General features: G+C 53.4%; 1 protein-coding gene across 2 annotated transcripts in view; it reads left to right on the forward strand.

Annotated features, from left to right (window-relative positions):
* The first annotated feature begins 1,716 nt into the window (after positions 1–1,716).
* LOC125917883 (kelch-like protein 25) overlaps positions 1,717–22,308 on the forward strand; it is a 35,828-nt gene continuing 15,236 nt past the window's right edge. Inside the window, exon 1 of one of the 2 annotated variants that reach the window (XM_049623977.1) lies at positions 1,717–1,859. The gene's annotated coding sequence lies outside the window, so the exon portion shown is untranslated. Of the gene's footprint in view, positions 1,860–17,140; positions 21,077–22,308 lie in introns of those variants that run through there. The other variant, XM_049623976.1, reaches the window with a different exon arrangement.

The raw sequence follows: 22,308 nt of genomic DNA on the forward strand, positions 1-22,308 counted from the left end.
ATTTGATTTTAATATATTCCAGTAGCTAATTTAAGCCGTGGAGTTGAAGAGGGGAGAAATGATCACGCAAGCTAGATTTTAGATGCTTGGTACTTATAATCTCTCAGAGAACCTGAATGGAATACTAAGCAATGGTATGAGCTTGCTAAAAATCAATTTTGTATGTGGAGCTTCATCCAACCAACAATTATATAAATACTCCAGCTCCGCAAAATTGGCAGGACGCTAAAACTACAAATGTGATCTGTGCCATTTCTCTAATGCGCCAATTATTTTGATGCCGCCTTTTCCCCCTGGAAGGCACCTGAACAGCACACTTGGCCAACTGCTTACCGCTGGCCAAGACTGCTCTTAAATACCAGAACCCTCTCTCCAGATCTAGGCCAAAGGGAGACACAAAACTATATTGAGCACTTACTAAGTGCCAGGTCTATTACGTCCATTCTCTTACCTAATCTTTACAGCAACCCTGCCATAGGTTCTAGAATCCTTCTTTTGCCAGTAAGAGTTTGACACCCAGAGAGCCTGAGCAATCTGCCTCCAGTCCTCCACAGCTCCTGAGGGGGTAGAACCAGAATCCAAACCCAGATGGGGTTTCCTCCGCTCTCCTGTGCACCATGCTGCTTCCCCGACACGCCTCCCCTGCCATCTCACACCCTTTTAAGCCTGGAATCTCTTTTGTCCAGTCTAAACAGCTTTCTAGGCATGGGTTCTTCGTCCCACTTTCCACGAGTTAAAATCCCACCCTCTTGCAAATCTTTTGTGCGCTCCCCTCCCCCTTTATAAACCTTTCTGGCACCTCCCATCCCGGTGACCTCTGCTTCCTGGGAATTCTCCCCGCCCCATAATTGGCTCCTACAACACTTAGGACTTTATAAACTTTACCAGAGCTTTTTGTATCCTTAAGTAACCTACCCTATTATCAATTTTCAGGGGAAGAGAGAAAAGAAAACACATTTATTGCACACTTACCTTGTCATAGAAGTTTGTCTCCTTTCACACCGCAAATGATCCCATTAGGACTTTTTACCTGCCGCGTTACAGATGAAGAAATTGTATACACAGCAACCTGAAGTGGTGGAACGAGATACAAAACCAGAAGTTAAGAAATAGAAATTATAGATCATCTCAGAAACTAGCACATCGCGCAGGCGTCCGGTAAACGTTTGTGCAAGGAATTAATGAATGGATGAATATGTGAATATTTGAAGACTGGCTTACATAAAAAACTTAGTGAGCAATGGCAGGAGAGGGAGAGCTGAAGTACCCTGAAAAGTACGTATTCCAAGTACTAATGGGGTTTCGTGGCTGCAGAAAATCCCCAACTTTGAAACAAGCCCAGATCAAAATGAAAGGGTTTCCCTAACACTTTCACAACGAAAAGCGTGGCTCCGCACACCCGGTGCAGAAGAGGCATTTGCAATCTATAAAGTTGCCTCCTTCGGAAAGCTCTAGAACACCGTCGGGTTTTGTCCCCCAACTTCGGCGCCGGGGGCGGGCAGGCGCCTGTGCCTTTAAGAATCTGGTCGAAGTCCTTTTCCTCTCCCCGCCCCGCCCCCTCGCTGTGCCGGCGGGGCCCGGGCGCCCACCCCTTTCTCCCACCGCCGACTGAACTACTGGTTCGGCCACCCATCCGTCACAGAGGCGCCGCTTCTGATTGGCTTCGCGCCGGGAGGCGGGGCGGGAAGGCCTGAGAAACTAGTTTGTTGGCGGCTCCCGGGCTGTACCGCGGCGGCAGCGCGCTCCGGCTGTGGCGAGCCGGGGGAGGGGAGCGGCGGCGGCGGCGGCGGCCGGGGCTGTGGAGCCTCGCGCGGGCGACCAGGAGCCTCTGAGCGCGGCGGGCGGCGGCGCCCCGAGCGGTGAGTGGCGGGGCTGGGCCGGGCTGGGGGCGCCCGCCTCGGGCTGTTCTGGCTGCGCGCCCGGCCGCCGGCTCGACACTTGTCACCTCCCCCCCCCCCCGACGGGGCCGGAGGGTGCGGGGGTTTGCGCGCCTCACCGTCTGAGCTTCCCCCCCGCCCCGGCCGAGAGAGCCCCCGCGGGGCTGCGCGTCCCGGGAGCAGCCCAGCGCTGCTCGGGTCCCCGGAGCTCCCGGGCCGCCGCAGGGTCTCGGGGGCCGGCGGAGTCGGGGACAATGGTGGAGAGAGGGGTGGCCGCAGTCCGCCGCCGCCCTCTCAGCCCCCGCGGCTGCTCCCGCCCCGCGCGTGCCTGGGGACCCTGCGAGGGTATTTGCAGAGAGCTCCGGGCGAGGGAATGAATTGTTTTTGCAAATGGATGTAGCGCGCGGGAGCTACAACTCTTTCCCTTGGGAGTGGTTGATTCATTGAGTCCGCAGACTCTCTTTTTAAAAAATTACTATCGATCCTGGAAAGAGGAGGCTGCTCGGCTTTGAGGATGTGAGCGGCCGGGCTCTGCGCCCGGGCCCGGAGAAGTCCCCGCGCACTTGACGCCGAGGGCCAGATGGCCGCCTGCCTCGTGCGGAGCGAGGGCCCGGGGTCGAGCCAGGGGCGGTTGTCCACGCGAGCCGGGACCGGGTCCGGCGCCCCTGGTGCCCTGGGCCGTTCACGTCCCGCCTGACGGGGGTCCCTTCTCTGGGTTTAGAGAGCTGGAGAACAGCGGAGGAATGGTTAAGTCCCACCCACCTGCCCACCGAGGTGGCGCCACCCACGCAGGTCCAGAGCAAGTCTTCTCTAGACAGCTAGCCCGGCTGTCCCCTTGCCTGGCACAGGACCTCATTCGGGCACGCCCCCCACTGCTCCTTTTCTTCCTCTAGTTGCTTGGGAAGCTTTTCCTTTGAGAGATTGGACCCCTCCCCCCGCCCCCAGGGGGCACCTTACACTTTTTTGGTGCTGCTGCTTCAAAGTCCCCAAGGTGCATTATAGCTCTCTTTGAGCAAAGAAAAATCTTTATAGAGATCTGATCAAAGGGATTGGGGTAAAGGCCGTTCCAGGCCCCTGCAGGTTTAATCTGGGCACTCTGGTCCTGCTGACTTCCTCTGAGCAGGAGACAGGCTCCCTGAGCTTTGGCCCTCCCTGGTGAGGCAGGGCAGAGAACACCATGTGTCTGGGCCTCTGGTTTCACTCTGGCCATGTGGCACTGGGGGGAGGAGGCGGGAACCCCCCCCCCCTTCTTATCATGGACTGGGCTGTGGTGGCAGCGATGTGCAGTCACTCCCTTTGGGATCCTGGACCTCAGTCTCCCCCTTCGTAGGTAGGACTGGTGCTCTATGGCCCCCAGTGTGCTGTTCAGTTTCCTAGGGGTTGTTGGTAAAGGCTTGCATTTGGGGGCTGGGGGTGGGGGTGGAGTAGGACACAAGGTCCGCCCCACTGCAGGCAGATTTGGTATCCTTCTGAGACCAGGGGTCCTTAGGTCCCCAAGCTGTGCCTGAGGAGTTTGATGGAGTCAGTCTTCTGGGCCTGGCAGCTCTCTTGGTCTGGAGTCATTCCGTTTGTCAGGAAGTGACTCCAGGGAGGCTCTTAAAAGGAAGGTAGAGAGAAATGGTAGAAACCTTCATCCTGGGGCTCGGGCTGCAGCTGGATTTATGGTTGTGGTGCAGAGAAAGAGGGGCTGTGGGCGAGCTGCACCCCCGGTATCGGAGACAGCCTCTGCAGCCCGATGCCCCTTAATGGCCTCTCAAACCTCTGGGCACCCAGTGTGGGGGAGGAGAGCCGGAAGGAGGGGAAGATTACCCAGGCCTGGGACTTCGTGGTCTGCAGTAAAAGCAGGCTTCTCATCTACCACTGTGATGCGCCAGGGGGTGGGGGCGGGGGGTGGGAGTGTTATTCTGTGAGTGGTTTGTTCATTCATTAGTTCATTCTTTTGTTAATTGACGAATGAGTCATTGTTTGAAGGGTCTTGACCCTGTATTCTGGGAGCTTCTAGACCAGGGTGTGTGGGCACATGGATTGGGACCTGGATACACAGACACACCTAGGTGTGCACAATACCCCAGTGATAAAGGCAGCAAGGGGAGCTGAGGGGCATGGATGGCAAAGCTTTCTGGGGAGATGATGCCTTGACAAAATAAAGATGAGAAAGGCATGACACAGCCCAGATTCCAGGCTCTGGGTGGCCTCCTTCTCCCACCACCCGTGCAACCTCAGGGCAGGTGCAGGTTGAGGTTAGAAGAGTGTGGGTGTGAGGTGATAGAAAGGTTCACCTGAGACCCTGGTGCTTTGGCTTGTGGAGTCAGCAGTCCTGAGAGTCTCTGGGAAGATAGGTGGCTTCTGGATGCAGCCTCTCTGCTCAGGGGGTCCTGGGAATAGCAGCCCCAGGAGCTCCAAAGACCTGCCCATCACTGAGCCCTAATCCATCTGGACCAGCCTACAGTGCGGCCTGGCCAGGGAGGGGTGAACAGAGCTGGCGGGAGAAAACAGAGTGGCCAGATGCAAATGAATTGGCTGACTGAGATGCCGGTTTTCATCTAAAGTGGTAAATTTCATAATTGAATTGCCTCAGGCAGCCAGAGCCATTGAAGCGTTTTCCCAGCCAGAAAGCACTTAGTTGGGACAGCTGGGGGTGGAGGTGGGGGGGCATATGTGCCTCCACAGCCTTTAGTCCTCTCATCCCAGCAGGGCTCCCCCCTTAGCAATCTGGGTCTGTCCCCAGGTGATGCAATCCAGCCCTGGTTCCACAGAAGGTGCCAGCCTCTTTGGAGGACCACCTGGCCCCTGAGCATCACTGCCACTATCCCAGTGGATAGCAGTTAAAGCTGTGACCTGTCACCTTCAGGCACTCGCCTTGCAGGACTGACTCCAGACCCCTCAGCTGTTGGGGTTGAGATGGTGGGAGCCGAGAGAGAGCTCAAAGATGGGAGGGCCTCCTGTTAAGACTCCTCAACACCAGGTCAGGGGAAAGAGCACAGGCTCAGGAACCAGACTTGGGTTCAGATACTGCCTGTGTGTCTGTAATCAGCCATCTCTTGGGCCCCCGGCCACCTCCACCCACCCTCATCCCCTCCCTCTGGAGCCAGTAGACTCTGCTTTATTACTGCTGAACCTTTCCTTCCAAGCCCAGACCATGCCCTTTGGATGAAAAAAGGTAGGCACGTGTGGCTCACCGGCCTGTTTTTAAAAGTGCTGGCTCTGGGGGCGCCTGGGTGGCTCAGTCAGTTAAGCGTCTGACTTCAGCTCAGGTCATGATCTCATGGTTTGTGGGTTCGAGCCCCGCGTCAGGCTCTGTGCTGACAGCTCAGAGCCTGGAGCCTGCTTCGGATTCTGTGTCTCCCTCTCTCTCTGCCCCTCCCCAACTCACGCTCTTTCTCTCTCTCAAAAGTAAAAAAACATTAAAAAAAATTTTTTTTTTAAGTGCTGGCTCTGTGATCTGAGAAATCCAGTTTAGTTGGGAAGTTTCACTGTATTTTCTGCAAAAACATAAAAATCTACTCAGATGTTCTTTCTCCCATGGTGGTCTGCACCCTTGGGATGTGTACGGAGTCTGGACCAGGCTCTCTGGGCCACACCTCATTTCAATGTGTGACCAAGGCTCAGGGCCAGCTCCCCCTCTTCACCATCCCACAGTTGGACCTTTCACACCTAGAGCCTGTTGACAGAAAGACCACTTAAGTGGGGTGTCTGGAAGTCCTACTCTGCCTCTCCCTGGCTGTGTGATTTCATGGAGGTCCCCATACCTTTATGGGCCTCAACTTGCTCTTCTCTAAAATGGGTGGATGCTGTTGTGTACAGTGCTTCTATTTAATGTTTTGCTGTAAACTCCCAGAAGTTCTTGCAGCCTCATGAAATTTTATAGGCTTGAGTTATTTGCCTAGCCCTCATGGGCAGGAAGAGATAGGCAGCCAGTAGAGTGCTGAGGAGCAAATGAGAAGTTAGGAGTCTGGGCTTCTAGTTCCAGCTCTGCCTCTGGTGTGTGCTGTGGGGCTCCAGGTAAGTCAGTTTCCCTCTCTGGGTCCTAATTATTCCTCCTGGAGAATGAGAAGGGTATACAGTAGGCAAGCTCCCAGTGTTCTTTCCTTTCTTGGTGAGTGGAAACCAAGTCTGACTCTCCCAGTTTCTCAGGCCTCCCTGGGCTCCCTGCCTCTGCCCACTGGCTAGGAGCCCAGGGCCCAGGTGTGAAGGGCCTACAGGCACTGGTGCCCACAGATGAGGGACTGGTGAAGCCAGAGGACTGGGCCAGAGAAGAACCAAGCTGGGCCCAAAGGAAGGTGGCACGTGGGTAACTTACTTCTCAAGGTTGCTCTGGCTGGTCCCAGGCGGGGAGCCAGGCGGCAGGTGTGGGAGCACTTAGACTGACACCTACCCCACCCCCCAAATCCTGAAATGGATGGGGTAGGACCTCGCCTGCAGGTGTCCCCAGGGCCATTTTGAAGAAGAAAGATAGGCACAGATCTCCCGAGATCAGGAGGGATCAGGAGGGAGCCCAGGGGTGCAGGAGGATCTGAGGCGCCCGACACACCGGGCTTTGCCCAGGAGGTGCCTGCAAGACCTGTGGGATAGCTCCTCCTGCAAGAAGGCAGGCGCTGAGCAGGGCCGTGGGAGAACTGTCTCTTGCCAGAGGGAGGACCACATTAGCCTGGGGTGTCACTTCCCACCCACCTCTATGTGCCAAGAAGAAACCTTGGACCATCAGCTGATCCATCAGGGTAGGATGCAGGCATAGGATGGAAAAACAAGCCTTGCTTATTATCTACCTGTTCCTGTTGGGCCCCCAAGGAGAGGCTGACCACAGATCAATCTAGGGTGAATGGAATTAATTTCCTAATTAAGAGGAGCTTTGCTCACTCAATTCCAGGATGTGCTGCCTGCCAGGTTTGCAGTTGGCCAGGCCAGATTTGTCTGGGCAGGAGTGAGGGCCAAGAGATGCAGGAGTTCTTTTTCTAGAAAGCTGTAGCAATTACATCCAGCATCCAGAGTTCAAGTTCTGCGGCATCCTAGTGGGGCTTGTGAGACCCTGGGCAGCAGGTCCCTTAACCTGTGAATGCCTCTGTTGTTCACAGCTGTGAAAATGCAAAGGAGAAACCCGTACAGCTGCGTTCATGCAACAAGTAGGTGTTTAGCACTTTCTGAATGGCTCATCCTGAACTAGAAACTGGGAAAAAGAAGTGGAGTTCAGAGGATCCCTTCTAGCAAGTTTGGCCCCTGGCATGTGAGGCAGACACGTAGTCAGGTGGTTGTAGCACACTGCTAGGGTGTGAGTGGCATGGCAAGAGCCTGCCTCAGTTTCCCCACTGAGAGGTGAGGAAGTAGACTATTTTTAGCATCCCCATTCCCAGTGTATCCAGTGAGTATTTTTTGCCACCTGTTCTCTACCACGCTCTGGGATGCAGCAGAAAACAGGGCAAGGTCCCCACCATCCTGGAGGCCTTATTCAACCGAGGGAGGCAGACACCACATGGACAAAATAAATACAGCTGCCATTAGGGCTGCTGGAGGTGGGTGGGGAGGAAAAGGTCAAGGTGGGAGCTCAAGGGGGCCTAGAGAAGGCCTCTCTGGGCTGGTGACATTTGAGCCAAGACCTGCAAGACTGGACCGAGGTGCCCATGGGAAGGTCTGCGGAAGGGCCTGCCAGCCAGGGAGCAGGTGAGTGTGTAGGCCGGGAACATCGTGGGCCGCGGAGGGGGATGCAGCCAGAGATAGGCGACAGCCATCACATTCTGGAATCTTCTGATCCCTACGGAGGCTACAGAAAACATGTAAAGTTGTTTGTTTTCTTTCATTTCGGTAATACATCAGTAGATTTCCTTCATAAAGAATAACCCCGTAGGAAAAAAATGCAGCCTGGTGTGGAGGTCCACCTCGTCCTTGGTATCCATCGGTGGTTTGGTGCATACCATTCTGGTCCCCCTTTTCCTGTACAGATTTTGTGTTTATGTCACTCTGTGTGTGGTGGCACCCCTCCTCATGGCACAGCCACACAAGCCACCATCTTTCATCTTACCCTGTCCCCTGGGAGATGTTAGGTCATGTCTGATATTTTTTTCTTTTTCCCTTCATACAGTCCATGAAGTCTTGTGCGTCCTTGACCGTGCATGTTTCTGATTTTTAATTTTCGTCGTCAAAGCCGAATACCTTTCCCGAAGACTTAGGCACATCACTCGCCCACTGATAGTGTTTGGGAGCCCGGTTGCCCACGTCCTCACCCATACTTGATATTATCCACGTTTTCACTTTTAGCTCATGTGATGGGGGAGGGAATGATGTCATTATTCCTTTAAAACAAGCAAACAAAACAAAAGTGATCCAGTTTATCCAGGCTTTCTCTTTTTGTTTTCATCCATCTTTGTTTTTCCAGAATATCAAGGTTTAGTGATTGCTGGCTCTGCCTGTGCCTGGTCTCCTGACCTCCAGCGAAGCTTCATCTGTGAAATGAGGCCCTTTTAATCCCCGTCCTGCCCCAGCCAGGCTGCTGTGCATTGCGCTTGGGAAAACATTCCCGAAAGTTCATTTTATGCTGAAAAGTTCTACAAACATCATGGGGTTTAGCAGTGAGAGCGAAATATCTGAAGCCTAGAACATGTGAGTGAATCTGAGTGTTTCTAAACAGCCAGTGTGTCTAGAGGAAGGGCTGGGGTGGCTTTAGGTGGGACACCTGCCTGGCATCCACCACGTGGCCTGAGAGAGAAGTCAGAGGGCTAGCTGAGTAGGTGTGTTCCTCCCTGTCTCACCTGCAGGAATGGAGAAATGAGCCAGGAAGGTAGAGAAAGTTCTCTAGCCTGTCCATAAAAAGACTCAGAAAGGGGCATTGGCCACCACAGGCTGATCCCTGTGTTTACCTGTTGGTGGAGACCGAAGGCTGGGGCCCTTAGAACTTTATTGATTCTATTACTTTGGGGGTCCTGGTCAGTTTTCCTGTAACAGGAGGCTTTAAAACAAGTAAAAGACTGACAAAAGGGCCCTTGCACTTGATTCAGAGACAGAAGGATGGGAAGCTCTGGATATTGGTAGATGAGGAAAGGAGGAATCTGGGGCCAGGGAGAACCTCACCCATGTGTTTCCTGGGTGGCATTGGGCCCTCAAGGGGCAGGCAACCTGACTGCTGGGATGCTGGTGCCTGGTGGCATTTTAGCCAGGCTCTCCTGTCATTCCCTAAGTCAGCTCTAACAACTCCCCTCCACTTCTTGGGGGACAGCATCCAGGCTGGGCTGAGCCCTGCCGCCTGGGGATGACTCAGACGTAAGTCCTGGTGGAGGCTTCTGTTATCCCCACCATCTCGACCTGGTTAAGACAGCTGCAGGGGACAGTGGGCCACAGACAGGAAGGTAGACACACATGGGGGAGGGTAATAAAGAGCAGATGAACAAGGGCACCTTGGAATCTCCAAAGGGCTTTGGTGGAAGGCCTCCCCTCTTTGTACCTTGGCAGCTAGTGAGTAGGAGGAGGAGAGGGTGGGAAGCCTGGCTGCTGGCAACTTTTTACCTTTCTCAGATATCCTCTGATTCTGAGGGTTGGGTTTTTCAGGAAGGGAGTGAGGGGAGCATCTCGGGAGCCGATCTGAGGGTGGTTCACAGGGTCAGGGGCACCAGTGAGCTGCCCTTGCTGGGCCCCCCCACTGCCATCCTGAGCCCAGCTTGTGGGCGTTTCATGGAGCTGGAGTGAGCTCAGACCCCAGCTTTCCTTTCCAGCACCGAGATGGACTGGTATATCGGTGCTGCAGGAAGTTGTAGTTGCTATTTTTACCACTGCAACTAGGACTTTTTACTGGAAGGTACAATTACAAGCAAAATGTCAGGGTTTGGTTGGCCAGCTGAGCCCTGGGAGGCTGCCGCAGGCTGAGGCAGGAACCACGGCATGGTCGGTTGGTGTGTAAAGCAAGACACTTTGCACGTGGACACATACCTCCCCTAGTTGCTGGGAGTGGCTTCCTCTGAACTCTGCAGGGTCTGGACTTCTCCTCTCGGCAAAAAAGAGGCCTTTGCTGGGTTTTGCCCAGATAATTGCACCCCATCACCTTATAATTGTCTGGTCGTGGGACTGAAGCTAACCAGCTAAGCCATTCTCTTCCTGACTGCCCTAGAAGCTGAAGTTTTGTTCAGTGAAATTGACAGCCTGCTACACGATTCCCGCACTGCTAAGTGCGAGGGGTGGAAATGAGTAAGACAGTCCTGACTCTGAAGCATCACATATGGCAGCAATTAAGGAGACAGAAGGTGCGAATGGTCCCCAAACCCTTTGGACAAGCACCTGGTATGCTTTTCCTCTATGTGCATTATGGCTAAAGGCCAAGCTGGCCTTATATTAGGTTCTCTTGCTGCATAACAACAGATCACCACAAACTTAGTGGCTTAGGCTGTACTTATTTATTAGCTCATAGCTTTGTAGGGCAGAAGCCTAAGCTGGCTGGACTGGGTTTTCTGCTTAGGGTCTTGGACCATAAGTCCAAGGTCAAGGTATTGAGCTCTTACCCTGAGGCCCCGGGGTAGAATCTACTTCCTGGCCATTCAGGTTTTTGGCACAATCGAGTTCCTGGTGGTTGGTTGTAGGACTAACGTCCCCTGTCCTCTCTGGCTGTCAGCTGGATGCTGATCTTGGCTCCTAGAGGCTGCCACGTTTTGTGCCACATGGCCCCCTCCATCTCCAAACCCAAAGTGGGGCATCAAATCCTTTCCTGCTTCAAATCTCTGGCATCCATGTCTGTGATCACCTGGAGAAAACTCTGCCGTAAAGGGCTCCTGTGATTAGGTCAGGCCCACCCCGATAAGCTCTCTGTTTCTAGGTCACCTGATTAGTTAGTAACATCATTAATTATATCTACAGATTCCTCTGCCACATGGGTGACAGTGGCACGCATGCCATGTAGGTCGCAGGAGCAAAGCCAGGGGTGGAGATCAGGGGGCCAGCCATCTTTGCCACAGGGCTCATGCCACCAGGGGCCACACGGACAGTATTAAGAACAGCAGTTCTCATGAGCTGAGTAAATGTTGTGTGCCCTGTTGTGCTAAGCTCTTTACCTGGATTCTCTCCTTTAAAAAAAAAAAAAAAAATTCAATGGTTTTGCGAGAGCAAGAAAGAGAATGACAGAGCGTGAGCGGGGGAGGGGCAGAGAGAGAGAGGGAGACACAGAATCCGAAGCAGGCTCCAGGCTCCGAGCTGTCAGCACAGAGCCCGACACGGGGCTGGAACCCACAAACTGCAAGATCATGACCTGAGCCGAAGTCGGACGCTTAACCGACTGAGCCACCCAGGCATTCCCCACCCCACCCCCCTTTTTTCTTTTAAACGTTTATTCATTTTTGAGAGACAGAGACAGATGGATTCTCTCCTTTAATCCCAGGATAGTATGTTCACAGAGGGACAGTTCCTTTCACCCCCATTTTCCAGATGAGAAAGCCGAGGATCATGGAATATAAATATCTGGGGTACAGACAGCAATACTGGGCTTTGCAACCAGAGGCTTAGAGCCAGCCTAGCCACCTCATTGGCCTCTCCAGTTTGATTCCTACAATTTATGAGACACCGTCCAGGGCAGGGTTGAGGGCAGGGCAGAGCGCTTTCCCATGTAGCACTTAAAATATTTAAATATGAAAGCTGTCAACCATACTGCAAGTTAATACAGCAGACATCAGGAACATCTCACCTGGGTTTGACAGATGTCTGGACCTTTCTGATTCTCATTCAGTGGGTATCGTGGCTTATCCACTTTCCGTTGAGCAGTATTTATTGAGCATCGCATACATTCTAGGCAGCAGAGATGACACAGAATACTGTCCTGGAGGAGCTGGAAATTAAAATAAGGGCACAACACACAATGACCTGAAGGAGTAAGAGTGCCGGACAAGAAACATCACAATGCTGTAGGAAAGGGTCAACGGGTATCAGAATGTCAGCTGCAGGAAACAAGACAAAAATGTGTATTTACCACGGCCACATCCCTGGTACATAGTACAGGGCCCTGCACATGGTGGGTACTCAGATTACTTGTCCCGTGAATTTGAGCATCCTGTATATGCAATCCCCCTACATATCAGCCAGAGAAAGGCGTGACGGTGACATGAGGTTTCATGGAGGAGTTGAGACTTGGCAGGAGAGCTGGAAAGGCCAGCCTGTATCTGCATGAGGCAGGGAGAGGGGCTGGGGTGGGCCACGAAGCTGGAGGGGGAGACAGGCTGGCCAAGGCTTGGATGTCCAACCCTCACTGAAGGTTTTTGAGCAGGAGAGATTGGTGGTCAGGAGCAAAGCATTTGGCCTCAGATTGCTGGGCGTGGGAGAGGCCGGGGCCTCTGGTAGCCCAGCCTGCAGAGGTGAAGGCCTCACCTTATCTCCAGCATAGAACCAGTGACACGATGGACCGGGAAGGAAGATTTAATAGAACTTGGTGGCCAAACGATGTGCTAAAAATGTATATGAGTGAGTCGTGATTTCTGGGCACCCGTGCATTTGGCTATAAATATACACACATATGTAATTTCAGGAGACCAAGAACTATCAGCTGCAAAGCCCAAGGGCAGCAGCCCATGCGTGGCCCCTGTACTTTGCTATCTGAGGCCCTGCCCAGTACAAGGTGCCCAAATCTGTTATTTTGGGGGAAAAGGAGGGGGTCCTGTGGTAAGAAAAAAGTGGCTGGTGGTGAAGGGAGGAGCAGGGCAGGTGGGGAGGCCAGCCAGCCGTGGGTTAGAGGGCACTGGCCCATGTGACTGCTCCGTGCAAGCAGGCAGGGGACCAAGACCAGCAGGGGCAGGCGATCCAGCTGTCAGTCACCCCATGCTCTCCGCAGAAATTTTCCTCTGAGTTCTTCCCAAAAAGCATGGCTAATGTGGAGGGTAAGGGAATTCTGCTAACCCGGTGTTCTCAAAGCGTGGTCGGGAGGATCCCGGAGTCTCTTTCTGGGTCCACAAGGTCAAAACTGTTTCCATGGCAATGCCAAAGTGTTACTTGCCTTTTCCACTGATTCAGAGCACATAGCTTAGTGAGCTGATGTTTTCCCAGTGACCATTGCACGGTATTACCGAACAATGTGGAACAGTCCATTCAAAGTGTAGGGTAGACCAGGAGGTCGGAATGTCACAGAGTACAAAAGTTCACTGACTCAGGCTCAGGTTCTACACCGCAGTGAATCTCTAGGAAACTACCACTTGTCAGGTCTTGGTGTGGTATCCAAGAAGAATATCCTAAATTATCTGAAAAGGCTCTTGCAGTCTCCCTCTTCTAACAACCTGCCCCCGTGAGGCTGGGTTCTCTGCACATTCTTCAGTGGAAATGTTTCACAGCAAACAATGCAGAAGCAGATATGGGGATCCAGTCAGTATTCTCAATTTAAAAAATTTTTTTTTAAAGTTTTTTTTTGAAAATAGATTTATGAAACACAGTTGTTATTTATGTTAACATATAATGGTTTATTGTTTTTTTCTAATTTTTTTTAATGTTTATTTTTGAGAGGGGGAGAGACAGAGCATGAGTGGGGGAGGAGCAGAGAGAGGGAGACACAGAATGTGAAGCAGGCTTCAGGCTCCGAGCTGTCAGCACAGAGCCCGACGCGGGACTTGAACTCATGAACTAGGAGATCATGACCTGAGCCGAAGTCAGACGTCGAACCGACCGAGCCACCCAGGCGCCCCTGTTGTTAACTAATACACATTTTAAGCTTTTTCCCAGTTTTAATTTTAAAACATTTAAAATTTAATTTTGATAACTATCAATAGGCAAAACCACATAAAGAAAAGCCCCTTAGGGTCCTCAGTCATTTTTAACTTGTAGAAAGATCCTGAGACCAAATGTTTGAAAGCACTGTGCTGCCCCATGCACCTGTAAACGGGGAGCTGAGTACCAGACCCTGAGCCCAGCTCTCAGTACTAAAGGCTCTCAGCCTTTAGCCCCCTCAGCACTCCTGTGAGGTTGTGTGATTATTCTCATCCCCATTTTACAAATGTGGAAACAAAGGCCCAGAGCATTTGAATACCAGGCACGGGTCTTACAGCACAGTCGTGGCAGTGCCAGCTAGAGGGGAGGCCCCAGGCCTATGTGGCTGTTCTCCAGGCAAGGGGGAAGGCAGGTGCCTGAGAGAAAGCCTGTGACACAGACCTGGTGTGTCCCCGGGTCATCCACTGTCCTCTGCAGCTGGCACTCTTCTGGCTTTACTAAGCCCACACGCTCTCTCCTTTCCTGAAGCCCAGGAGGGGAGGATGCAGGTCTGCTAAGTGCAGCAGGGGTGCTTGAGAAATCAGGGGTTTTCATTTAAAATATGCTCTTCCATTCTGCTGTATGTACCCAGTATTTGTGGCCAGGAAGGTTCTTTGTCTTCGTAAATAGCCCCCATTGTGCCATTTGAGCAGGGACTTGGGAGCAAATCAGCTTTGAATACTGAAGATGTGTGTGCATTTTTTGTTTTTATCTTCTGTGAGCCTCAGTTTGCCCATCTTTACAATTGGGACCTTGAAGACGAGTCTTAAGGATTAAGTAAAAGGATGCATTTAAAGCACCCAGCACAAAGGCTCACACATGACAGGGTTTTGAAAAAGTGATACTGTATCTGGCATGGAATTCAGCAGGTTCAGAGGGGTACGGGGTTTCCACTGTTCTCCCCAGCGCACTAATGTCAACCGGTTTGTTACACAGCCTGCCGGAGATAGTCCTTGTACGTATATACGGGTGTGTGTATAGCATGTCTCTGTGTGTGTGAGCATAGGCAGTCTGGTTTCTTATGTAAATATATATATGTATGTATATGTATGTACATATGTATGTATTTGGGGGCGCCTGGGTGGCTCAGTCAGTTGAGTGTCTGACTTTGGCTCAGGTCATGGTCTTGCAGTTTGTGAGTTTGAGCCCCGTGTTGGGCTCTGTGCTGACAGCTCAGAGCCTGGAGCCTGCTTCGGATTCTGTGTCTCCCTCTCTCTCTGCTCCTCCCCCGCTCATGCTCTGTGTCTCTCTCTCTCTCTCTCTCTCTCTCTCTCTCTCAAATAAACATTGAAAAAATAATAAAAAATTTTTCTAAAAAAATATGTATGTGTATATATTTGGTTGCACAGTGTTCCACTCGATGAATGAAACAAGGTGTATTTGACTAGGGCTCTTATTTATGAATATTGAGTTGTTTCCAGCCTTTTGCTTGCAGCCAAAGGCCCATGTGCAAGTAGGACTGAAGGAATGCCGGGCCGAGGGCGCCTGCAGCTGTCAGTTTGCAAGATACTCCGAATCGCTCTCCGGCTCCACGGAGAAGACAGAGCTGCATCCTGGGCCTTGGGAGTTCAACAGCACTCAGATTACAGTTGCACAGCGGCACTGACAGCCTGGAGAAGAATGAACAGGGAGAAGGACCCACACCAGGAAATGGCTAGCGCTTTACTCTTGGTGTTTTTTTATTTTCCTGTTGTATCCTTCTTCATTTGCCGCCAAGACTCCAGGTGGCTCGTTGAAAGTGATATCTAGGCGAGAGTGCTTTCAGCGGCTCCATCTGTGGGACCCTGAACCTTTCAAGGGACCAGACAGGAAAAGAGACTGCCTCCCTCTGGGTCCCCAGCCCCTGCTCTGTTTGCTGAGGGCCAGGCTAATCCTTCTGAAAAGGGAGGAGCCCGGGGTCATGATGCAATGTTTGCTTTGGAGGGGACTGTTCTCTCTGCCCCCTTTGTTTCTCCCTGTGTCACTCTGGATAAGTGAAAGGAAACAAGTTATTTCAACAGATGGGTGAGCCTGAGTGCCGAGTTCTCTGTCCCCTCTCTGATTAGAGCAGTGGTATCCATTACATTGGCCCTGATCCCAGCTGGAGCCAACAGCCAGACCTGCAGACTCCCGGCTTTGGGGGCCAGAGATGGTCCAGGAGGCCCCACCGAGCTGAGGGGGGACAGGATATGGCAGAAGAAGCTGAGTGGTAGCTTCTGTCTGCCCTGCCCTGATGAGTTTGGAGGTGTCTGCACTACCCACCCCCCCTCCCCCTTAGCTGAAAGAAGTTGCTTTGTTGCAGGGGTGGTTTAAGCATGGCAAACAGAACTTTTAGGACTTTGTGACATCAAACATCTAGAATTCTTCTCCCAAGATTGTATCTCAAGAGAATACCAGTAATTCAACATAAGCAGAGATGTGATTTGTTTGATAGAAACTTTTAGAACTGTGGATGAATGACTTCCTAAGTCATAGCTGTTCTGCATTTCACAGACACCAAAAGTTACATGTGACAACCACACAGACGCTGGGCCGTTTCATGAGGGAGCCCGGAAGACTGGATGCCAGGGCCTGCACCCCACGGGCGCTCAATCCACCTTTGTTCAGTAGTGAGTGAAGGATAGGAATATGGAAACTGTGTAAATAGGTAAAAACAATGTAAAATAACGTTCTGTAACTGCAACAATGTAAAACGTTTGGGGATAAAAGGCAAAAATGAGCCAACACGAAAATAGTTACTCTGTTCGGAGACTGGCTTAACCTTATCACCTTCCCCCAAAACTTTCTTAGAACTTCCCCCCCCCCCCGATTCTCCTTACCCTCCCATAAATGTTAATACCAGATATAAGTCTGTATGCTGTGTACATAACTATGCTTTGTATAAAAAAAAAACAAGATTCTTCCCCCCCCCCCCCCCCCGCCAAGAATGAGGTTTTGCCCCCGCAGGGCAGTGTCCCCAGCCATCATCCCCCTCCCCCCCTCCCCCTCATGAAAATGCCTGTGTTCCGGCTTGACATTCCAGGGGATTTGCGTCTTTTGTATCTTGTGCTTTTCAATCCTACATTGTCTTGTCAGTAAAAATTATTGAGCTCCTGGGTATGCCCCTTGGCCTGTCTAACTTGGTCCGTGGAGCTCACACTGAGAAGGCAGGGCTGTGAGCAGAGAATAGGGTGCTGAGCACCGTGGCCGTGGCTGCTGTGGGCTGGGTACGTGGCCCACACAGCCCCTCCTGAGGGTTCACTTCTCTCCTTAGCAAGATGGCTTCTCTGAAAGAACAAAACCTGGCCGGTGCGGAGCTGACAGAATCCTGACCTTGTCTTTGAGCAGCTAGACACGGCGTGGGGGACCATCAGATCCTTTCCCTGAGGTGTCCTTGCTTAGCCGGGTGTCCTCATCTGAACAGGACCCAGAAAATGACCCTAGAGGCCGCTTTCGCACTAGGACCCTTTGCCACGCACAGGAGAAAAGTTGATTCGTTACCCGCATTGGGGGTCTCGGAGCACGGAGGCTTCATTCTCCTCGAGATGGCACTGTTCCAGGTGTGCAGAAGGGTTGACAAGGGTTGCTCCAAGGGGGGTACAGAGAAGGGTGTCCGGTGGCTGGAGCCCCGGGCTGTGGCCCCCAGAGCCTCTCTTCTGTCCCTTTGGTGTGTGGGAAAGAACGATACAGATCTGGGTCGCAAGCAGCTTGTGATGTTGGGCTCACAGAGCGCAGAGGTGGGAGCTCTTTGCCCAGCGTCCCTCCCGTGAGGTGCAGGTGAGGGTTGGACATAAGGCCGTGGTGAGGGTTGCACGCGTTCACACAGAAAGCGCTTGGAGCAGCGCCCGCGATGGAGCAAGTCCTTGGTGACTGTAACTTAGTGCTGGTGGAACTGTCACTGCCGTTAATCTCGGAGCTCCCGTTCCCACGTGCAGGTTACCGAAACAGTGGGGCAGGTGGCAGGATTGCGCCTCTGGCCCTCGTGGGTGAGTGAAGCCATGTGCCTGGTTTGGGCCAGGGAGATGGGAGCGGAAGAGGCGTGTGTCTTCCAGGCCGTGTGCGGGGTTCCCAAGCGCCCTCTCTCTTCCCTGTGGCTTACTGACCGGTGACAGGGTGCTGCTGTGTCATCTGGGTCCCTGGGGCTGATAGTGATGACAAGGACACTTCTCACAGTCACCCCCCCCCACTACCCCCGAACCATGATGCAAGTGGTATGAGCCAGAGAGAAATCGCCATCCTCCGAAGCCTCTGAGATACGGGGGTGTTTGTTGATGCTGCAGAACCTGGCCCATCCTGATTAAAGCGGACAGGCCTGAGCGGGCCGGGAGTGGTTGGGGGACCACCCCTTCTGCGTGCGACGCCCAGCACGGCAGAGGCCCCCGGTGGTCATGCGTTTCGCCTGGCTCCCTTCCTGACCAGAACTCTCTACCGTTTGCAACAAGTGTTGCTTCATCGTCCAGGAGGGTTGCACAGCCTTGACCCCTCACCTCCTGTCCTGTGCCTCCTCTGGGAGGGGCCTATTCCCCTGGGTAAACGAGCGCAGAGCAACCCCCCAAGCCCTTCCCCAGAGCAGCGTTTGCACACTAGCAGAGTTGGCTTCCACTCCGGTAGGTCTATCAGCTTGTAATAAGAGCACGGCCTCCTGGCTAGCAGAGGCTGCAGCAGCCTGGATCCCGGCTCAATCTCGGAAGCCAAAGAAGCTGTCCTTCCTCAAGTGTGCTTAACCTGCGGGAGCACCGAGGGAAAAGGCAAGAGCACGTGGAGAAGGTGCTGAAGCCATTGCCCACCCTCGGGGTCTCCTGGGATCCCCATCCCCTTCCAGGCTTTGGTTGCAGGTGGACGGGTGGGCCTTAGGACTAACCGCCCACCACGGGGCACTGTAGGGGAGGCACGGTGGCACTGGTGATCGAGACCTCAGATAGCAGGCGAGAAGCGGGTTGTCCCGCAGTGTGGTGTGTCAGAGGTGTGGAAGGCAGTTGGAAATCTGCCCCGTGAGATGAGCTCAGCGGCGAACCAATCTGCTCTCTGCCTTTCATGGGGAGCCATCCGACGCAGAGTCATTTGGGTACCACCAAAAGAGGAACCTCATTTGTTACTAAGTGCTGGGTGAAGCAACACCCTCACCCGTTCCCTGAGCCAGGCTCCGTTCTCGAACCGCCCTTACAGCCACCCCATTTCCCCTGCAGGAGGGATGGGGTGAGGCTGTGGGCTGGCGTGGGGCAAAGTTGCATCCAGCCGACACAAGGCGTGTGTTACACAATTATCACGACCTTACTGCAGGATTGGAGTCTTGCACAATAAAGAGATGGAAAACAAAATCAAAATAAATACACACACAAAAATACAAATAATTCTAATCCTTTGCATTTTAAATTAAAAACAGGGCACCTACGGGGCGCCTGGGTGCCTCAGTCAGTGAAGTGTCTGGCTCTTGATTTCGGCTCAGGTCATGATCTCACAGTTCGTGGGTACAAGCCCCGCATCGGGCTCTGTGCTGACAGCACGGAGCCTGCGTGGGATTTCTCTCCCCTTCTCTCTGCCCCTCCCCCGTTTGAGTGCATGCTAGCTCTCTCTGTCAAAAAAATAAAATTTTAAATAAAAATAATAAAAAGGTACCTACAATTTTTTGAATGTACATAAAGTGTTATTACTTTCTTAAAGAAAGGACCATTGAAAGGCAGAGGCTTTTAGGGAAAGGGCCCTTTGTGTGGTAGTGCACTCGTATCTAGAATGATCTGCGCCTCTGATTCAGTTACCCTGGTCATACTGATTTGCTTTCAATTAACAATTAGATTTGTGTGCTCTACAAGGGTGCTTAGTCTGCTTTCCACCTGGCAAGGGGAAGAAGGATACCCCTCCACCCTGCAGGCTCCCTGAGGTGCTTGGATCCCCAGACGTGGGGGTGGGGTGGGGCAGGCATCTGGGCCGCAGCGTCACGCGTCAGTCCCGAGATCCCTGCCTGGGAACGGGTGTTGAATCACACAGCCCTGTGCTTATGTGGTGTTTAATAGCATTTAACTCCTTCCTTTTTCACAGATCTCACAGGCTTGACAGAAACCTTTAGTGTTTTTTTTCTGATCGCAACAATATCATATAATCATTTAAAAAATCCGAACAACCTAAACACGAATAGACCGTGAGCACTGCCTTATTCAGAGCAAAGCAGAGGGACGCCCGGCTGGCTGTCAGTGGAGCGGGTGCCTCTAGATCTCGGGGTCGTCAATTCAAACTCCACGTTGGGCGTAGAGCTTACTTACAAACAAAATAAAACCAGAAAGCGGAGGGTAGGGATGGAGTCAGGATCCGGAGTGTCTGCTCCGTGCTTTGTTCAGCGGACGTGGTAGTAACAGCAACAATACTGGAACAGCTGGCCGTGTGAGCATATGCGAGAGGCCCAGGCCACTGGAAGCGCGTGTCGTGTACTGTCTGGTTGTTCACTTGCTTTTAGTGTCACTCTGTGGTTGAAACAGACCCAGGGAGACCAGTGAACTTTCCCAGTGCCACACGGTCATGGCTGTGGCCTTCGGGGACCCCGTTCTGTCTGCCGTCCCTGAGGTACCCTGATCTTCCCTCCAGGCCACTTTGTCACAGCCGTCAGAATGCCGCCACCAGAGAGGCATCTGCAGAATACTTGCCTTCTCTCCCCACCCCCAGGCCCCCTCCCACCTCGCTCGCACCTTGGCCTTTCTGTTACGTGTGTCTTGATCTCGACCCCGAGATCAAGAGTGAGAGCCGCCATCTTGATTTGGTGTGGGCCTTCAACGTAGCCTGGTCTCCAGCAGTTGCTCAGTCAGGATCTGTCTCAGGGTTTGAGGTTGGGTGATGCGTGACCTTTGCAGTCACTGGGGCCAGTGTCTGGGGCCCCGGTTCCGACTTGCTGGCGGGGACCCACCTGCTGCAGCTGGGCCGTCCAAGGCGACTTCCTCACTCTCGTGTGTGGTGCCTGGGCTCCCGTGGCCAGAAGGGCAGGGGGAACGGCCGGGCTGCCCTCCTCCATGTGGCAGGCTGCCGTCTCCTCGCGGTGTGGTCAGGCCTCCCGTTGTCTGGCTTCCCCTGGAGGGGGCACTGCAAGAGTGGAAGCTGCCAGTGTCTGAAGGTCTGGGCCCGGAAATGGGCACAGCGTCTCTCCGGCTCCCTTTGGTCGGTCACAGAACCTGCTCAAAGGGAGGGGACGTAGACCCCGCCTGTCAGTGGAAGCCGTGTCACAGTTTGTGGGCATCTTTAGTCGTCCCCCAGCCCCATGTGACTGTGCCCCTACCTGTCGGCCTGGCCTTTCTCTCCCCTCAACGGGCCAACCTTGTTTCTGCCCTGCCTTTGTGTCCGCAGCCCTGTCACCTGGAAGCGTCCTTTCCCCTGTCGTCATAGCCTGGCTCATTGGTTAAGCTTCAGCTCACGTGTCCCCTCTTCACAGAAGCCTAAGTGACCCCACCATCTTCCTGTCACCGTGACCTACTGCTGTTTTGTTTCCTCACTGCTAGTCTGTCTCTGCCTCCCACACCGCAGGCCCACAGGGACAGGAACCTGTCTCTGTCCGTCCTTGTCTCCCACGCCTGGTACGTAGCACGTGGGGATTGTTCGGGAAGCTTATGGTTGATGAGTGAGTCAGAACCACATTACCTGCAACCCCCCCGGCGGGGCCCTGGGCTTTCCCGCTCCCTCTGGCCCCCCGCAAGGAGCAGTAGCGTTGACATCCTGATTTTGAGGAACTCGGGCCCCTGGCAGGTGGAGGGAGGCAGGGAGGGGGTCGGTGCTGCGGCCAGATGGAGTCGGGCTTTCTGGACAGTGGCAGCAGTTTGATCCTGTGGCGCATTTCTCCCTGGGAGTGGGGGCCTTCAGCTTCCTGTGGCTGGGGTCTTTGGAGAACAGGGCAAGTTTCTTCTGGAGGTCTCACCACTGGCTACTTTGTTTCCTTGTGTGTTTCTTTAACTTTCCAAGGGTGATGGGAGAAATGAGCCGGGCACGTTGTTGTTGGGTGCACTTTAACTGCTTCTGTGCAGGTGAGGATCGCAGTGTGAGCAGAAGTGTGGTCTGACGTGGGTCAATACCTCTTAGCAGGATGAGAAATTGCTCATTTGGAGCATGGCTATTACTTCATGTGCCTTAAATCCATCAAAGCCCAGGACAACGCTTAGGTAGTCAGAGTAGTTCTGTGATACACACAGCATGAGAGCGTCTGATTTATCGTGGCCCCCGAGGCAGGGAGCCAAGGAGGCTCTGGGCAGACACGCTTTTGGGCACACACACTCTGGCACGTTCACCCTTGCCTCCACTGGCCGGGAGCCTGTGTCCTGCACCCTGCGTATCCTCCGCCCTGCGTGGGGCTGCCTGTGTGACTGGTAGTGAACACGGAAAACCATCTCATACAACCCGTTTTCGGTGTGCGGGGGGGTGCCCTCCCTGCAGGTGGAGAAGGTAGAAGACCCCTTAGCAAGGAGAGCAGCCCCTGGTCACTGACCCCCAGGAACTGATGTGCAGTGAGTGCTCGTACTGCTTGCGGCTCTAGGCGACAAGGGACGGAAAGCCCTCTCGGAGCAGAAGGGCAGCCTGTCCGTGGGCTCTGCCTCCTCCGTGCAGCTCCCGTCCTGGGTGGCACGGCCACCGACCACTCCCGCCCCTGCCCTGCCCCAGTGCTCTTGGCACCTCTACCTTGCCCTGCAGTTCAGGAAACGTCGCAGACAAGAGTCTGCTTGGCCCATCGCGGTGGCCGGTAGGATTGCACATGGATCGGGCTCCACGCTCAGGGCCAGGGCCCGGTGATCTGCCGCTTTGGCCAGCCGGGCCCAAA

Source organism: Panthera uncia, unplaced genomic scaffold (genome assembly GCF_023721935.1).
Source record: "Panthera uncia isolate 11264 unplaced genomic scaffold, Puncia_PCG_1.0 HiC_scaffold_275, whole genome shotgun sequence".
NCBI classification, from domain to species: Eukaryota; Metazoa; Chordata; class Mammalia; order Carnivora; family Felidae; genus Panthera; species Panthera uncia.